The 6,716-nt window shown below is 30.5% G+C and overlaps 1 long non-coding RNA gene across 1 annotated transcript; it reads left to right on the top strand.

The window, feature by feature from the left end:
- Window positions 1–2,456: 2,456 nt before the first annotated feature.
- LOC124420423 lies at window positions 2,457–2,840 on the top strand. Its single transcript, XR_006941194.1, has 2 exons — window positions 2,457–2,646; window positions 2,708–2,840. It is a non-coding gene; the product is annotated as an uncharacterized LOC124420423 (long non-coding RNA).
- Window positions 2,841–6,716: the final 3,876 nt, after the last annotated feature.

Raw genomic sequence — 6,716 nt, forward strand, 5'->3', positions numbered from 1 at the left:
TGTTTGTGTGTGGTATATTTTACCCTACACCATTTAAGATGGGCGTTTTTTTTGGGCTCAAATAAATGAAACATTATTAAAACTTCTAAAATAATATACCAAGTTTATTTGTAATTGTGTTATCCGATATTAAATACAATTTTTCCTTACTCCTGCATATAAGCGAAATTATCCTTATACGTGTAAAGATTTATATAGTCGACTTTGCTGGGTAAACTTAATAAAACCAATAAGCAAATTTCTATATTATTAATAAATAAAATGGATTTTTATGTTTTTAACCACAAATATTTCTACAGAATTTATTTTCAATACTCTAGAAATTGCACTCTATTTCTAGAGTGCTAAAATAATACCCAGAAAAACCGGTATTATCGATAATATATAGGTACACGTAAAAATGTTAAATCCATTGAATGTATATTATTTAGGGTTGCTGTTCTTCTTTAAGAATTTTAAATATTCGATATTTTAATTATGACCCTGATTGTGAAAGGCTTTTTCAATTTCAGTAAAATTATCAACAATAACTTTAAATGTACTCGGAAATAATATTCTGGATTTACTTGATCACAATTAGTTAGTTTATTTAAAAGGAGGATTTATATACATAAAATCTGAAGAAATACGCCTAAGCTTCTATCGGGTCTGTTGTGCCGTTTTTAACCAATGCCTCAGATGGAAATCAAACCCACCACCTCCGCTCCTCCCACAAATCAGCCTAAGCCTCTATCGGGTCTGTTGTACCCTTTTTAAGCAATGCCTCAGATGGAAATCAAACCCACCACCACCGCTTTACTAAACTAGAACTAATCACTAAACTACCGAAGGTCACTAAGCACAATTAGGAAACAAATTTAACAATATGTTGACAAAAATATATATTTTCTAAAAGACCTGTTATATAGGGCCAAGGGTAAATATGGACCTATCCATAAAAAAATTGGTAAATGGATTTACGGCCACATTGAAGTTATTTATTCAGAATAAAGTCGTAACATTAGTGTTTATAAATAAATTTTGATCTTAAAGTAATTTTCAGTAAGGGACTTTATTTGGGGTTCAGGGTCATATGAGGCCCGAATATTAGAAAAACTGGTAGTGTCACTTAGATTTAAATCAAAATAAGTTTTGCCGATTTTTATAGAGAAACTAGAACATTTGACTTAATTATATGGCGGATAATTTGTATTGGAGCTAGGTTAAAAAATGGACCGATTTTAACCATTTCCAATATCGTCTTTGGGTCAAAAGAAGTGTATGTGACAACTTTAATCAAGTAATCTTAGAAATTGCGACCTGTATCATGCGCACAATGTAGGAACATATCTAAATCGTCTCATGCGATTAGTATACTTAAAGGTGGATGTAGGACCAATATTTTGGGTACCTTTTAAAGTGGTGTAGTGTATCATAAATGTCAGTAAGTTGAATTCACCATTAGTACACCCACGAGTAGTTTAAATATGTATAGACCAATGTCTACCCTAAGTTGAAAAATGGCCAAAAACTGACCACATTAGATTCCTTTCAAAAATCCATAACTAGTTTCAAAGTCACAGTATTGATATGAATGTCAAAAGGAACTTATGTAGGAGTAGAGACCTATTACCTCATTGTTGTTATGTTATTGACTTAAGCATGTTATTGACTTAAGCAAGGCCCATTAGAGGCCTAGGAGGCTCAATAGAGGCCTAGAACCCAGGTCTAGGTGTATTTCTTCGTATTTGATGTATATATGTACATCTTCCTTTCAAACTAACTAACTACACAAGTTCTATGAACTTGGAACCCTATGGCAATTATTTAAGAATCGGCCCATATTTTATTCAAACATTTAAGTATTACGATACAATAAGAAGGATTTGTTTCAAAATATTAATCTTCCTTTTTAAGTCCGTATTTCGAAAATCACTAATGAGTAAGTCGTGTTAGCAGATGTTACTATTATGAAATTTTTGGCCTTTTCAATAAAATATCTGATCGCTTACTAGATCTAGTGTCGACACAGAATATGTCGAATGACAAATATGGAGCATGTGGAAAAGACAGAAACTTACTTAGTTTCTGCACATTGTTCTTTTCGCTCTATGAACATATTCTTGTTATGAAAAATCCCGTCGTAGAATCGTATGCCATTTTCAAGTCTAAATGTCAATTCTTCGTCATTAGGCGTGCAATGATCAATGTGTCATACATACATATATACGTACATACAAAAATACAGGCACGGAACCAAAGGTGGAGGGTAACTTATCACTCAGCACAAAATCGTAAATTTTTCGTACAAAATATACAAATGAGGAAAAAAAATAAAGAAAATAACTGAAAAAAAAAAACAAAAGGCCCCCTCCCCCATGCTTGATCTGCGGCTGCATAAATATAATGTTATTCTCATATATTGTGAGGTATTTTCAATATGCTTTTAAATACAATAAATATATTTACAACAAAACTGTAGATAAATAAACTGTACAGATATGTGAAAAAGAACAAACTCTTACATATCCATTTTGATATACAAAGTTAATACTATATAAGGGCAATTTCTTTTACAGTTTTTATTAAAAAGAAAAGATGAACATTTTCGGTGTAATATTCATAATTGCTACTATTTGTAATGTTGTAAGGGCGGAGTTACCAATTGTAAGTTTGTTATTTTGTATTTTTTTAAATTTATATAATATTTTTTAAATTTTTTATTTAGGATATCAAGGGAATTCCGCGAAATTTTGGATATTCTGACAATCTTCAGATAGATATCGGTTAAAACATTTTTTTTATAAATTGCTTTTGTAAAAATTTATTGTTGCTTTTTGAATAAATTAAATACAGCTGATAAAATGTAAAAATGATTCTTATCATTTGAAAATTTCCATTTTTTTATATTTTCTCTTATACTACTCAACTATAGTATGATCTGATAAAAAGACCAAAATACTTTCTTAGTCTATAGACTAGACTATAGTCTATTCAATAGTCTAGTCTAGTTAGTTAGTTTGAAAAAAGGATGTATATACATCAAATCCGAAGAAATAATCTAGTCTATAGTCTAGTCTATAGTCTAGTCTATAGTCTAGTCTATAGTCTAGTCTATAGTCTAGTCTATAGTCTAGTCTATAGTCTAGTCTATAGTCTAGTCTATAGTCTAGTCTATAGTCTAGTCTATAGTCTAGTCTATAGTCTAGTCTATAGTCTAGTCTATAGTCTAGTCTATAGTCTAGTCTATAGTCTAGTCTATAGTCTAGTCTATAGTCTAGTCTATAGTCTAGTCTATAGTCTAGTGTATAGTCTAGTCTATAGTCTAGTCTATAGTCTAGTCTATAGTCTAGTCTATTGTCTAGTCTATAGTATAGTCTATTGTCTAGTCTATAGTCTAGTCTATAGTCTAGTCTATAGTCTAGTGTATAGTTTAGTCTACAGTCTAGACTTGCCTAGTCTATCATTTAGTCTGTAGACTAGTCTGTAGTCTAGTCTGTAGTCTAGTCTGCAGTCTAGTCAATAGTCTAGTCTATATTCCTGTCTATTGTCTACTTAATAGTCTGTTCTATAGTCTAGTATGTAGTCTAGTCTATAGTCCAGTCTATAGTCTAGCCTATAGTCCAGTTTTTAATCTAGTCTAAAGTCTAGTCTATAGTCTAATCTATAGTCTAATCTATAGTCTAGTCTTTAGTCTAGTCTATAGTCTAGTCTATAGTCTAGTCTTTAGTCTAGTCTATAGTCTAGTCTATAGTCTAGTCTATAGTCTAGTCTATAGTCTAGTCTATAGTCTAGTCTATAGTCTGGTCTATAGTCTAGTCTATAGTCTAGTCTTTAGTCTAGTCTTTAGTCTAGTCTTTAGTCTAGTCTTTAGTCTAGTCTTAAGTCTAGTCTTTAGTCTAGTCTATAGTCTAGTCTATAGTCTAGTCTATAGTCTAGTCTATAGTCTAGTCTATAGTCTAGTCTATAGTCTAGTCTATAGTCTCGTCTATAGTCTAGTCTATAGTCTAGTTTATAGTCTAGTCTATAGTCTAGTCTATAGTCTAGTCTATAGTCTAGTTTATAGTCTAGTCTATAGTCTAGGGTATAGTATAGTCTAGTCTATTGTCTAGTCTATAGTATAGTCTATTGTCTAGTCTATGGTTTAGTCTATAGTCTAGTCTATAGTCTAGAGTATAGTTTAGTCTACAGTCTAGACTTGCCTAGTCTATCATTTAGTCTGTAGACTAATCTGTAGTCTAGTCTGTAGTCTAGTCTATAGTCCAGTCTATTGTCTACTTAATAGTCTGTTCTATAGTCTAGTATGTAGTCTAGTCTATAGTCCAGTCTATAGTCTAGCCTATAGTCCAGTTTTTAATCTATTCTAAAGTCCAGTCTATAATCTAGTCCATGGACCAATCTATAGTCTATAGACTAGACTACTATAGTCTAGTCCACATTCTAATCTATATATATCAATGGATAGAAAATTAAGTCTATTTTCCAAAGAAATGTTTTAAAAAATTAGAAAGCAATTAAAAATTGAATAAAATTTTTATCTTTTGTTTTGATAATAGAAATCATACATCATTTTAGAGTTATAAATATATTTTATTAAGATTTGGAATTGTGTAATTGGTTCCAGTGTGCACATATTTAACTTTACTCCAATGTGAATTATTTGGCTTCTTGTCTAAAAATACCAGTGTTTACAACGCCTCGGGTATTATACTAAGAACATTATAATTAATTAAAAGTGCAATTTAACAACCAACATAAGACTTACATTTCCTTGAGCTCCTTTTACACTGGTATCAGTGTCAGAGTAACCAGTGTTTAAAACGCCTTGCACATTATACTGAAAATATTCATTATTATTTAAAATATACTTTAAAAATTCAAGTAAGCCTACATTATCTCCATGGCTTGAAGTAATGCCAGTGAAACCTTTATCGCCTTGAACATTATACTGAAAGAGATTTGTTATAAATAAAAAGTATTCTAAAATGGTAAAAGAATTTATAAAAATCTACATATGTTGGAGTTTTTCCCATTACAATGGCAACAATGCAACCGAATATAAAGAACAATTTAATTGTTTTCATATTTTATTTAAGATCGAATAAACCTTTACCGTTATAGAAACTTATTCGAATAATGCTGAGTGTTATTTGTCTTTATAGCTTTAAATATTTTGCTTTATTACCCTACATCTTTCTAGAGAGATAATGCATTTTGTCTTAGCTGTTTATTTATAATCCTAACAAAGTAATATGTATATCAAGTCGAGGTCTAATACTATTAGACAGCTACGATAATTTAAAATAGGTAAACATAAGAAAATCTCATATGAATTATTCGGTTAGGCTTAACATAATAAAGATTATTTTAAGTTTAACCGATCTATTACTATACTTCATTTATAAGTTATATTATTTTGGTATGGTATTAGGTATGGTATAAGGTTCGATCTGCAGACTATACTTTCTTATGTATTTAAAATAATCTAAGCCGATACGGAAATTTCCAGATGATTTATAAATAAACAAGTAAGAGTTCTATATTCGTCTGTGCCGAATCTTATATACCCTTTACCATGGTGTGTTAAAAAAAGTCAGTATCAAAAACTCTTTTTTCAAATCACTTACTTCGGGCTAAACATACTTAATTTCATGTTTCTAGATTCAATATTATAGAAAATTCAAAAAGTACTTAAAAAAACCAAAAAATATACCAATGAGTTCACGTTTTCCGGTTCTCACCTAATTCCGACTCTACATACTTAATTTCATGTTTCTAGGTTCAATATTATAGAAAATTCAAAAAGTACCTTTTGCAGAACGAAAAAGTACCAAGAAATTCCCATCGACTTGTTATCATCTGCATCTATTCCATGTTTCTACGTTCATTATTATGGAAAACTTAAAAAATACCTTTTGAAAAAGTAAAAACTACCAAAGAGTTAACTTTTTCCGGTTCTCACATAATTCCTACTCTACATACTTAATTTTATGTCTCTGGGTTCATTATTATAGAAAACTGAAAAAGTACCTTTTGAAAAACGAAAAAGTACCAAAAAATTATTTTTTATGTGTTCTCACCTAATTCCGATTCTACATACTTAATTTTATGTTCCTAGGTTCAATATTATGGAATATTCAAAAAGTACCTTTTAAAAAACGAAAAAAGTACCAAAGAGTTCCCTTTTATGGGTTCTCACCTAATTCAGATACCACATACTTAATTTCATATTTCAAGGTTCAATATTATAGAAAATTCAAAAAGTACCTTTTAATAACAAAAAAGTACCAAAAAGTTCCCCTTTATGGCTTCTAACTTAAGCCAGACTTTATATACTTAATTTCATGTTTCTAGCCAATAACAACACACTAGTGCTGCAGTCGCACTGCTACTCTTGCTCTGCTGCTCTCGCTCTGCCTTGTTTTCATAAAGAGAGTACAATAACAAAATTTACCGTATTTTGTTTTTGTTTTTTGCAATTTCTGTTTGAGCATGAATAAAAAAGCTCAGTTTTTGATGAAATTTTCAGAGGTTGTCTCGGTTTTTTGCTCATATCTCCGTTATTTATTGACCGTTTGAAGATTCGGATCTCGCCGATATCTGGGGTCAACATACAGACAGACGGACATGCCTTAATCGACTCCGCTATCTATAAGAATATATATACTTTATAGGGTCGGAAAATTATATTATAGAAATTATAAACGGAATGACAAACTTATATATACCCTTCTCAC

The sequence above is a fragment of the Lucilia cuprina genome, chromosome 5 (assembly GCF_022045245.1).
Source record: "Lucilia cuprina isolate Lc7/37 chromosome 5, ASM2204524v1, whole genome shotgun sequence".
Taxonomy (NCBI): Eukaryota; Metazoa; Arthropoda; class Insecta; order Diptera; family Calliphoridae; genus Lucilia; species Lucilia cuprina.